This window comes from Lissotriton vulgaris, chromosome 1_1, assembly GCF_964263255.1.
Source record: "Lissotriton vulgaris chromosome 1_1, aLisVul1.2, whole genome shotgun sequence".
NCBI classification, from domain to species: Eukaryota; Metazoa; Chordata; class Amphibia; order Caudata; family Salamandridae; genus Lissotriton; species Lissotriton vulgaris.
In genome coordinates, this window is record NC_141685.1 from 2,076,006,255 (window position 1) to 2,076,019,918 (window position 13,664).

A 13,664-nucleotide genomic window follows, 5' to 3' on the forward strand; every position below is an offset into this window, starting at 1 on the left:
GGGGCTTTGTATGGGTGGCGGACCACTCAGATCGCATAGCCTTGTATGCGGACGATGTCCTCTTCTTCATGACCGATCTGCATCGCACGGGCCCTCGCATACTGGCTATGATGCGGGAGTTTGGGGAAGTGTCGGGGCTCTTTCTTAATCCACGCAAGTCGACCCTGTGGGTGTTGGGGGGTGAACCAGTGACATGCCCATGGGCCGCGACCCTTCAAGTGGCTGTCGATGGCCTGAAATACCTGGGCGTCTTCCCCTCGGCCTCGGCTACGGTAGCATGGGATCGGAACGTGCAGCCAGTGTGGGATAGGGTTCAGATGGATGTTAAGACTTGGACGCGCATGCCCCTCAATATCTATGGTAGGTCCGCCATTTTCAAGATGATGGCCCTGCCACGGCTTCTCTATCAACTGCAGAATCATCCGTATAGAATTGACCCGCAGTGGTTCCGGCGCATCAATTCAGTGCTTGGCCGGTTTTTGTAGGCCGGGGGTGCTTCCAGAGTGGCACTGCGGACATGCTTTCTCTCCACATACTGTGGCGGTTTAGCTTCCGCTGACCTTCTGTCCTATTACCAGGCCTCCCACCTTCTGGTGCTCAATGAGTGGTGGTATGGAGACCGTAGTGATCCGGCTTATGCATTAGAGCTCTCTCTTATGGGAGGTGCCACGCTCCATACCTTACTGTACTCGGCCGGACGGAGGAGGACACTGCCGAGGGTCACCCAGGTGATCTTCGTGATCTGGAGACAAGCTTTGCGCCGCATGGGTTGGTGGGGCAGATTGGCCGCTGAGACTCCGCTGTGGAATAATGGTTTACTTCCGGCGCTAGCTTCCCTGTCGGGTTTTGGAGACTGGGACGCGATCGGAATTTCGTTCCTTGGCCATGTCCTTACTGGGACTACACTAAAGTCCTTCCGGGACCTTAGCTCTGAATTTAATATGCCTAAGTCCCAATTTTTCAGGTACCTCCAGTTTCGCCATGCCCTCGGCCCTAGCCTGGTGGGTTTGGATCAACTCCCTGACTTTAGTCCCATTGAAGCGAAACTCTTTATGGGGGACCTGGGCGATAATAAGGTTTCTCAAATATACCGCTCCCTGGTTACGCACTGCTCCTCTTCCCTCTTGACATTGAAGGGCTCCTGGGAGACTGATGTTGGCCCCTTGGATGAAGATGACTGGCGTGAGGCCCTTGAATCCCACCGTGGGGCTGCTATAGCCGTCCGTCTTAGGTTTATTCAATTCAAATACCTCCACAGGGCATACTACACTAAGGAACGATTGTGGAGGGCGGACCTTATTGCCGCCCCGGAGGGCCTGAGGTGTGGGACTGAAAGGGGGACGCTCTTCCACACAGTGTGGTCTTGTGGGGGCCTGACCAGATTCTGGACTGGGGTCTGGGACTGCCTATCGGAGGTGTTGGGGTGGGACCTCCCCCGTACCCCTAGACTGGGCCTCCTCCATGTCATGGAGAACGTTGGGGGCGACATTTACAAACAACATCTTTTGCTATTGGGGCTGGTGGTGGCTAAACGAGATTTGGCTCAGTCTTGGAAAAGGGAACGTGCTCCCCCGCTCAGCGCTTGGAAGGCGGGATTGGACTTTCTCATGGGGCTGGAACTGCCTGTATTTGAAGCCAGGGGGTGTCCCCGGAAGCACTACAACATTTGGAAACGGTGGGCGGACTACAGGGGGCTTACTCTTGACCCCCCAATTGACATTGATGATGTGCTACCTCTGGATGTGGACCCTGTGCCTTAGGTTGCTGGCCGACACCTGCATTGCCTTACATCTGTCGTTGCTATTTTGTGAACACGTGCACTGGGTTAGGGTGGGATAAGGGGTGGGTAGTTGGGGAAGGGGGTTGGGGGTATTTCTGGGGGTTGGTGGGGCAGGGGTGGGGGGGGGGATCGTTTCCTAAATTTGGGTTCATTGTCATGGTAATACCTGCATATTATTGACAGTATCCTCCTGATTGTGGAGAACTGTATTGATACTTGCCTGAACTCTCAATAAATACGGTTTTGAAAAAAAAAAAATCCCTGCTACATGTCCCAAACATAGGGGTATCCTGCCAAAGACTGAATGGACAAAATTGGGAATGATTCCCAGAATTGCTTGAAATGGTGTTAGCAGTCCCGTAAAAATCGTCTTAAATATGCCTGGGATGCCTGTGGCACTAGACATGTTAAGGAGTTGGCTAAGCATTTCTACGAAATGCACGGGGCAATTTGTTGATAAAAGGTCATTAACCTCCGTAGCTGTCCTTGCAACTAGGAGATCATACGTCTCTTTTGATGACGTGATGGATTTGAATTTGAATTTAAAAACATTTATATAGCGCGCTTCTACCACGTGGTTTCTTGGCGCTTTTGGATTGCGAGGAGGCAACAGGAGCGGAGGGAATCTAGGCATTGTAGGCTCGGGAGAAGAGCAGAGTTTTGAGACCTTTCCGGAACTCGATGTAAGAAGATGTCATGCGGAGTTCCGTCGGAAGGGAGTTCCAGAACGCAGGAGCGAGAACTGCAAACTTTGTTCCGCCCGCCTTTTTCTTTCTGAAACGGGGGGTGGTTAGCAGTGCCTGGTGGGTGGATCGAAGCTCTCTGCCCGGAGTATAGGGCTTGATGGCGGAGCAGATGAACTCCCCATTTTGGCCTGAAAGGAGGTACAGCCAAGTTTGAACAAGGCACGCTCTTTCACCGGCAGCCAGTGCAGTGCCTGCAGTAAGGGAGTTACACGGTGGAATTTGGGCAGGCCGTGGATCAGGCGGGCGGCCTGGTTCTGCACTAGCTGCAGACGGTGAATGGTGTAGGCTGGGGCGCCATTGTAAATGATGTTACCATAGTCAAGGCGCGAGAGCACCATAGCCATCACTATGATCTTTAGGGCAGGTAGAGAGAAAAAACGAGAGATCTTCCTGATGGTTCTAAGGGAAAAAAAGCAGGAGGAAACAACCGAGTTGACCTGTGAGTGAACGGAAAGTGAAGAATTGAGGAAGATACCAAGGGTTTTGACCTTGGGGATGGGAAGCGGGGGAACACCAAGTGAAGGAGGCCAGTGGGAAGGGACCAGGGACTGCAACCACCTCCGGTCAGGACCAACTCCGTCTTGTCCGGGTTGAGTTTGAGGTGATTGCAGTTCATCCAATCCTGGATGAACAACATGACGGATTGGACGTTCTGGGAAGATGAGGAGGAGTGGGAAAGGTTAAAAATTAGCTGGAGGTCATCGGCGTAATTGAACACCGTGACCTCAAGCTGCTGTAACATAAAAATGAGAGGGTAGATGTATAAATTAAACAAAAGAGGGGAAAGTGAGGAACCTTGGGGGACTCCACATACAACCTTACGGGAGGCAGCAGTGAAACCAGCTAGGTGGACCGCCTGAGCCCTATCACTCAGGAAGGACTCAAGCCAGGCGAAGGCCAGGCCCTCTATGCCCGCCGCCCTGACACGGGTGAGGAGGATGGAATGGTCCACCATGTCAAAAGCGGCGGACAGGTCTAAAAGAATGAGGGCCTGCGGGAGGTTGGTGTCAATGCCCTCGCGTAGGCTGTCCATCACTGAGGTCACCACCTTCTCCGTGGAGTGGAGGGGGCGAAAGCCCGCCTGCCGGGGGGAGAGGCAGTGATTAGTTTCCACATAGGTGCTCAGGGTGCTGGTTACGTGGGTTTCTAGAACCTTGCCCAGGTAAGGCAGAAGGGAGATGGGACGGGATGAGATGGGATGACCGCGATCCGCCTCAAGGGGGCAAATCGAAATTGAGGCTCCTCAGATAAGAGTCAATCTCTAGGGTCGTGTGAAACAATAGACAGTTATTTTACTCAGTCAGTTGTTGTGCAGATTACTTTCACAATATGTAGAGAATTGAGAGACGGGCGTTTTCAATAAAGGTAACAATTATTGAACAGTCTTTCTTCTCATACAAGAGAAATGAATTGCCACAATTGCAAGACTTGTTATTATAAAAAGTACGTACAGTAAGATGAGTATTGCGAAATGATGCTGTAAAAGCATTGATATGGTTTCTTAGCCATACAATGGTTTAAAATGAATAAAACATATATACATTCATATATACATTAGGCTAAAATACTCAACTGGTGCTTCTAACTACGCCTACCACAGTGTACCTGACCTAGGCCTAATACTTGGGAGGGGAGTAAGTAAGTAGCTTTAAGTTAAGTTGGTTTTGCCAAGGTTTGCTTCAAGAATTCTCTCTAAGGGTTTAGTCAACACCATACCTCTGGAATAGAATGATGGAGGTCTGGTATCTCCTTCAGGGAACTCAATATCCCAGTCACTCGCAAGAGTAGACTGGAAACGCCGGAGCTGGATTTCTCTGCAGGTGAAAAGACAGCATCTATCTCAGCGCGTCGAGGAGGAGGAGGGGCAGCGTCCGTGGGCAGCTTGCATCTGTTGGGCTCTTGCAGGGGACGGCTGTTCAGCTCCTAAGTTCACCACACCATCGTTCACTCTTTAGCAGCGACAGCAGTAGCGATAGTGTCAGCATTAGCTTGACAGCGATAGCTTCAGCATAACAGCAGCAACTTCAGCGTTTGCTTAAGGCAACGTTGGTGATATTTATACCTGAAAGGTGCCTTGTTTGACGTAAGTTTTTGGACATAAGATGTCAATAAAGATGTCACTAGGAAGTGATTGTCTATCAGTGCTCATTAGAGTTCTATTACTAATCAAAACATAGCAAGCGGGGCTTTCCCAGGTTGCTGAGTTTTTATCTTGTTGAAGAACTCGGAGTGTTAATCTAGGAATCTTAGATAGTACCTTCTGCTATGTCATTGCACTAATTAGCTGCAAAGGAAGTTGCAGAGGAAGCGATTCTGAAATGTGGCTCTGTTCGTGTGAGGCCATAGACGAGTTACTGAATATTGCATTTGAGCGGTTATGCCAATATAAGGGAATAAGGGGATTATAGCCGTATAGGGGCATAAGGTCACAGTATCGATCAGGGTCCTAGATTAGAACGCAACAGCGCCAGGGGGCTGCATTGCTGAGAGGTGTAATGAGGCCACACCCCTTTTTACACCTCTCTGCAATGCAGCCCTCTGGCGCATACTGGAGGTTCCTGGTGGGATAGTTGGCCTCCAGGGACCCCCAGCATTCAAGGGGAATTAGTTCCCCCTCTGCAAATGCACCATGGGGCTGCCTTGCAGAGACCTGTAAAGAGGCCCCGCCCCTTTTTACACCTCTGCAAAGCAGCCCCCTGGCGCATACTGGAGGTTCCTGACCCCCTAGGCCTGCTCAGGGGGTCGCACAAGGACCCCCAAACTCCCCCCCCCATTTTTTTTTTTTAATCCCGGGATACGTGCATTGTATGTGTACAGTGCCGATCCCCCAAAAAAACATAAAGGCGCCACTCTACAAATGCACCCCCTGGTGCGTTTGCAGAAGGGGAAATATTCCCCTTGAATACTGGGGGTCCCTGGGGGCCAAGTAGCTCACCAGGAACCTCCAGTATGCGCTAGGGTGCTGCCTTGAAGAGATGTGTAAAAAGGCCACGCCTCTTTTTACACCTCTCTGCAACGCAGCCCCCTGGCACATACTGGAGGTTCCTGGTGGGCTAATTGGCCTCCAGGGACCCACAGTATGCAAGGAGACTTAATCCCCCAACTTAGAGCGTGCTATGGGGCCCGTTTGCACAGTGGTGAAGGTAGGGGGCGGGGCTAGAGGTGAAATGTGTGCAAACATGCCCTGTGGCGCGTTTTTAGTTAGTTCAACGACAACAGTGGTCCCATGCATATAGAATACTTTAAGTAAAATAAATATAGCCACAGTCGATTCTATATTCAATTAACATGTCCAAAGGTTTCAATCTTTACTTTTTAAAATAAAAATTCACAGAGAAATGATTCCTTCTACAATTCATCGTAGTGGGGCACAAGACTGTACCCAAGCACATACAGATCAGTACAGTGAGCAACAAACAAAACAGGGCTTTTAGGCAAAAGCAGCAGTTTTCTGAAATGTACTAATAGCACAGAAATCTCATAAAAACACTTTCACATATATACAATACATGACATGTCTATGTATAAAGTGTTTAAAAGGAGTCGACGGCGTTTCGGTCCCACTTTTAAATTACGGGGACCATCATCAGGACATTATTGATATGCCTCAAAATAGATAGCCTCTACTGCCGAGGAAGAATCCTCGATGGCTCTTGTTAAAGCCGAGTGTTAGCCTCATTGGGTCCGAAAGTGACAGACTACACAACCCACAATCGGGTGTACTTCAGTGTTGCGACGAGTCGCGGGACGAGGCGCAGGAATTCGGAAGTACCGGGTTAGTCGGTAATGGCTTCCTGTACAGTGCGTTTTAAGTTAGGGAATTACTTTCTCTTCAATCAATCCAGAGGTTCCCTAGGGGCCAACTAGTCCAACAGGTACCTCCATTAAGCGCCATGTGTTGTAAAAAGGGGGCGTGCCCTCTGAACACCTCTCTGAAACACAGCCTACTTGCGCATACTGGAGGTAGTTGGCTAACAGGGGACATCAGGATTGAAGAGGAATTAAATCCACATTCTAAAACACTCCGCAGGGCGTGTTTGCACACATGTCTTCTGAGGCCCCATCCTCTTCCTTCACTATTGAGCACAATATTCCTCTAAAATCAGCGGAACTACGAATTCCGATGTACTCACCTGTTGTCACAAGAGACGTCAGTGCTGCATCTTTGAGAACAGTACGGACCCTAAAAAAGGAAATCTATGCGTATTTACCAGTAACTTGTATTTCCTTCCATAGGAATCTATTGTGTGGTTTTCACCAGAAAAGTTTCTAAGTGTCTATTTTTGAAACGTACAAATATTCCTCTAAAATCATCCGAACTACAAATTCCGATTTACTCACCTGTTTTCAGGAGAGACATCAGTGCTGCATCTTTCAGCCCACTACTGATCCTGAAAAGTAATTCTAATCGTAGTTACAATAACTTGAATTTCCTTCTACTGGGCTAATATTGACTGATTTCTCTTGGAAATTTGTCAAGGTGTGAAGTTTTGGAACTTTAAAAATGTCCTCAAAAATCTGTCGAACTACGAATTCCGATTTACTCACCTGTTATCAGAAGAGAACCAAGTGATGCATCTTTCAGCTCACTACTGATCATGAAAAGTAATTCTAATCGTAGTTACAGTAACTTGAATTTCCTTTTATAGGCTAACATTGACTGATTTCACTTGGTAATTGTTCATAGTGTGGAGTTTTGGAACTTCAAAAAATTCCCCAAAAATCAGCTGAACTACAAATTCTGATTTACTACCCCTGTTATCAGGAGAGACATCAGTGCTGCATCTTTCAGCCCACTACTGATCCTGAAAAGTAATTCTAATCGTAGTTACAGTAACTTGAATTTCCTTCTACTGGGCTAATATTGACTGATTTCACTTGGAAAATCTTCTAAGTGTGGAGTTTTGGAACTTTAAAAAATTCCTCTAAAATCAGCTGAACTACGAATTCCGATTTACTCACCTGTTATCAGAAGAGAACCAAGTGCTTCATCTTTCAGCCCACTACTGATCATGAAAAGTAATTCTAATCGTAGTTACAGTAACTTGAATTTCCTTTTATAGGCTAAAATTGACTGATTTCACTTGGAAATTTTTTCAAGGGTGCAGTTTTGGAACTTTCAAAAATTCCTCAAAAATCAGCCGAACTACGAATTCCGATTTCCTCACCTTTTATCAGGAGAGACATCAGTGCTGCATCTTTCAGCCCACTACTGATCCTGAAAAGTAATTCTAATCGTAGTTACAATAACTTGAATTTCCTTCTACTGGGCTAATATTGACTGATTTCTCTTGGAAATTTGTCAAAGTGTGCAGTTTTGGAACTTTAAAAATTTCCTCAAAAATCTGTCGAACTACGAATTCTGATTTACTCACCTGTTATCAGGAAAAACAAAACCTCAGTGCTGCATCTTTCAGCCCACTACTGATTATGAAAAGTAATTCTAATCGTAGTTACAGTAACTTGAATTTCCTTTAATAGGCTAACTGACTGATTTCACTTGGAAATTTTTCAAAGAGTGGAGTTTTGGAACTTTAAAAAATTCCTAAAAAATCAGCCGAACTACGAATTCCGATTTACTCACATGTTATCAGGAGAGACATCAGTGCTGCATCTTTCAGCCCACTAATGATCCTTAAAAGTAATTCTAATCATAGTTACAGTAACTTGAATTTCCTTCTACTGGGCTAATATTGACTGATTTCACTTGGAAAATTTTCAAAGTGTGCAGTTTTGGAACTTTAAAAACTTCCTCAAAAATCTGTCGAACTACGAATTCCGATTTACTCTTATGTTATCAGGAGAGATCTCAGTGCTGCACCTTTCAGCCCACTACTGATCATGAAAAGTAATTCTAATCGTAGTTACAGTAACTTGAATTTCCTTTTATAGGCAAAAATTGACTGATTTCACTTGGAAATTTTTCAAAGAGTGGAGTTTTGGAACATTAAAAAATTCCTCAAAAATCAGCCGAACTACGAATTCCAATTTACTCACATGTTATCAGGAGAGACATCAGTGTTGCATCTTTCAGCCCACTACTGATCCTGAAAAGTAATTCTAATCGTAGTTACAGTAACTTGAATTTCCTTCTAATGGGCTAATATTGACTGATTTCACTTGGAAATTTGTCAAAGTGTGCAGTTTTAGAACTTTAAAAAAGTCCTTAAAAATCAGCCGAACTACGAATTCAGATTGACTCACCTATTATCAGGAGAGACATCAGTGCTGCATCTTTCAGCACACTACTGATCCTGAAAAGTAATCTAATCGTAGTTACAGTAACTTGAATTTCCTTCTACTGGGCTAATATTGACTGATTTCACTTGGAAATTTTTCAAAGTGTGCAGTTTTGGTACTTTAAAAAATTCCTCAAAAATCTGTCGAACTACGAATCCCGATTTACTCACCTGTTATCAGGAGAGACCTCAGTGCTGCATCTTTCAGCCCACTACTGATCATGAAAAGTAATTCTAATCGTAGTTACAGTAACTTGAATTACCTTTTAAAGGCTAACATAGACTGATTTCACTTGGAAATTTTTCAAAGAGTAGAGTTTTGGAACTTTAGAAAATTCCTCAAAAATCAGCCGAACTGCAAATTCCGATTTACTCACATGTTATCAGGAGAGACATCAGTGCTGCATCTATCAGCCCACTACTGATCCTGAAAAGTAATTCTAATCGTAGTTACAGTAACTTGAATTTCCTTCTACTGGGCTAATATTGATTGATTTCACTTGGAAAATTTTCAAAGTGTGCAGTTTTGGAATGTTAAAAAATTCCTCAAAAATCTGTCGAACTACGAATTCTGATTTACTCACCTGTTATCAGGAGAGACCTCAGTGCTGCATCTTTCAGCCCACTACTGATCATGAAAAGTAATTCTAATCGTAGTTACAGTAACCTGAATTTCCTTTTAAAGGCTAACATAGACTGATTTCACTTGGAGATTTTTCAAAGAGTAGAGTTTTGGAACTTTAAAAAATTCCTCAAAAATCAGCCGAACTACAAATTCCGATTTACTCACATTTTATCAGGAGAGACATCAGTGCTGCATCTTTCAGCCCACTACTGATCCTGAAAAGTAATTCTAATCGTAGTTACAGTAACTTGAATTTCCTTCTACTGGGCTAATATTGACTGATTTCACTTGGAAAATTTTCAAAGTGTGCAGTTTTGGAACTTTAAAAACTTCCTCAAAAATCTGTCGAACTACGAATTCCGATTTACTCTTATGTTATCAGGAGAGATCTCAGTGCTGCACCTTTCAGCCCACTACTGATCATGAAAAGTAATTCTAATCGTAGTTACAGTAACTTGAATTTCCTTTTATAGGCAAAAATTGACTGATTTCACTTGGAAATTTTTCAAAGAGTGGAGTTTTGGAACATTAAAAAATTCCTCAAAAATCAGCCGAACTACGAATTCCAATTTACTCACATGTTATCAGGAGAGACATCAGTGTTGCATCTTTCAGCCCACTACTGATCCTGAAAAGTAATTCTAATCGTAGTTACAGTAACTTGAATTTCCTTCTAATGGGCTAATATTGACTGATTTCACTTGGAAATTTGTCAAAGTGTGCAGTTTTAGAACTTTAAAAAAGTCCTTAAAAATCAGCCGAACTACGAATTCAGATTGACTCACCTATTATCAGGAGAGACATCAGTGCTGCATCTTTCAGCACACTACTGATCCTGAAAAGTAATCTAATCGTAGTTACAGTAACTTGAATTTCCTTCTACTGGGCTAATATTGACTGATTTCACTTGGAAATTTTTCAAAGTGTGCAGTTTTGGAACTTTAAAAAATTCCTCAAAAATCTGTCGAACTACGAATCCCGATTTACTCACCTGTTATCAGGAGAGACCTCAGTGCTGCATCTTTCAGCCCACTACTGATCATGAAAAGTAATTCTAATCGTAGTTACAGTAACTTGAATTACCTTTTAAAGGCTAACATAGACTGATTTCACTTGGAAATTTTTCAAAGAGTAGAGTTTTGGAACTTTAAAAAATTCCTCAAAAATCAGCCGAACTGCAAATTCCGATTTACTCACATGTTATCAGGAGAGACATCAGTGCTGCATCTATCAGCCCACTACTGATCCTGAAAAGTAATTCTAATCGTAGTTACAGTAACTTGAATTTCCTTCTACTGGGCTAATATTGATTGATTTCACTTGGAAAATTTTCAAAGTGTGCAGTTTTGGAATGTTAAAAAATTCCTCAAAAATCTGTCGAACTACGAATTCTGATTTACTCACCTGTTATCAGGAGAGACCTCAGTGCTGCATCTTTCAGCCCACTACTGATCATGAAAAGTAATTCTAATCGTAGTTACAGTAACCTGAATTTCCTTTTAAAGGCTAACATAGACTGATTTCACTTGGAGATTTTTCAAAGAGTAGAGTTTTGGAACTTTAAAAAATTCCTCAAAAATCAGCCGAACTACAAATTCCGATTTACTCACATTTTATCAGGAGAGACATCAGTGCTGCATCTTTCAGCCCACTACTGATCCTGAAAAGTAATTCTAATCGTAGTTACAGTAACTTGAATTTCCTTCTACTGGGCTAATATTGACTGATTTCACTTGGAAAATTTTCAAAGTGTGCAGTTTTGGAACTTTAAAAATTTCCTCAAAAATCTGTCGAACTACGAATTTCCGATTTACTCACCTGTTATCAGGAGAGACCGCAGTGCTTCATCTTTCAGCCCACTACTGATCATGAAAAGTAATTCTAATCGTAGTTACAGTAACTTGAATTTCCTTTTATAGGCTAACTGACTGATTTCACTTGGAAATTTTTCAAAGAGTGGAGTTTTGGAACTTTAAAAAATTCCTCAAAAATCAGCCGAACTCCGAATTCTGATTTACTCACATGTTATCAGGAGAGACATCAGTGCTGCATCTTTCAGACCACTACTGATCCTGAAAAGTAATTCTAATCGTAGTTACAGTAACTTGAATTTACTTCTACTGGGCTAATATTGACTGATTTCACTTGGAACATTTTCAAAGTGTGCAGTTTTGGAACTTTAAAAATTTCCTCAAAAATCTGACGAACTACGAATTTCTTATTCACTCACCTGTTATCAGGAGAAACCTCAGTGCTGTATCTTTCAGCCCACTACTGATCATGAAATGTAATTCTAATTGTAGTTACAGTAACTTGAATTTCCTTTCTAGGCTAACATTGACTGGTTTCACTTGGAAATTCTTTTAAGTTTGGAGTTTTGGAACTTTAAAAAATTCCTCTAAAATCAGCCGAACTACGAATTGCGATTTACTCACCTGTTATCAGGAGAGACATCAGTGCTGCATCTTTCAGCCCACTACTGATCCTGAAAAGTAATTCTAATCGTAGTTACAGTAACATGAATTTCCTTCTACTGAGCTAATATTGACTGATTTCACTTGGAAATTTTTCAAAGAGTGGAGTTTTGGAACTTTAAAAAATTCCTCAAAAATCAGCCGAACTACGAATTCTGATTTACTCACATGTTATCAGGAGAGACATCAGTGCTGCATCTTTCAGCCCACTAATGATCCTTAAAAGTAATTCTAATCATAGTTACAGTAACTTGAATTACCTTCTACTGGGCTAATATTGACTGATTTCACTTGGAAATTTTCAAAGTGTGCAGTTTTGGAACTTTAAAAACTTCCTCAAAAATCTGTTGAACTACGAATTCCGATTTACTCTTATGTTATCAGGAGAGATCTCAGTGCTGCACCTTTCAGCCCACTACTGATCATGAAAAGTAATTCTAATCGTAGTTACAGTAACTTGAATTTCCTTTTATAGGCTAAAATTTACTTATTTCACTTGGAAATTTTTCAAAGAGTGGAGTTTTGGAACTTTACAAAATTCCTCAAAAATCAGCCGAACTATGAATTCCGATTTACTCACATGTTATCAGGAGAGACATCAGTGTTGCATCTTTCAGCCCACTACTGATCCTGAAAAGTAATTCTAATCGTAGTTACAGTAACTTGAATTTCCTTCTACTGGGCTAATATTGACTGATTTCACTTGGAAATTTGTCAAAGTGTGCAGTTTTAGAACTTTAAAAAAGTCCTCAAAAATCAGCCGAACTACGAATTCCGATTGACTCACCTATTATCAGGAGAGACATCAGTGCTGCATCTTTCAGCACACTACTGATCCTGAAAAGTAATTCTAATCGTAGTTACAGTAACTTGAATTTCCTTTTATAGGCTAAAATTGACTGATTTCACTTGGAAATTTTTTCAAGGGTGCAGTTTTGGAACTTTCAAAAATTCCTCAAAAATCAGCCGAACTACGAATTCCGATTTCCTCACCTTTTATCAGGAGAGACATCAGTGCTGCATCTTTCAGCCCACTACTGATCCTGAAAAGTAATTCTAATCGTAGTTACAATAACTTGAATTTCCTTCTACTGGGCTAATATTGACTGATTTCTCTTGGAAATTTGTCAAAGTGTGCAGTTTTGGAACTTTAAAAATTTCCTCAAAAATCTGTCGAACTACGAATTCTGATTTACTCACCTGTTATCAGGAAAAACAAAACCTCAGTGCTGCATCTTTCAGCCCACTACTGATCATGAAAAGTAATTCTAATCGTAGTTACAGTAACTTGAATTTCCTTTTATAGGCAAAAATTGACTGATTTCACTTGGAAATTTTTCAAAGAGTGGAGTTTTGGAACATTAAAAAATTCCTCAAAAATCAGCCGAACTACGAATTCCAATTTACTCACATGTTATCAGGAGAGACATCAGTGTTGCATCTTTCAGCCCACTACTGATCCTGAAAAGTAATTCTAATCGTAGTTACAGTAACTTGAATTTCCTTCTAATGGGCTAATATTGACTGATTTCACTTGGAAATTTGTCAAAGTGTGCAGTTTTAGAACTTTAAAAAAGTCCTTAAAAATCAGCCGAACTACGAATTCAGATTGACTCACCTATTATCAGGAGAGACATCAGTGCTGCATCTTTCAGCACACTACTGATCCTGAGAAGTAATCTAATCGTAGTTACAGTAACTTGAATTTCCTTCTACTGGGCTAATATTGACTGATTTCACTTGGAAATTTTTCAAAGTGTGCAGTTTTGGTACTTTAAAAAATTCCTCAAAAATCTGTCG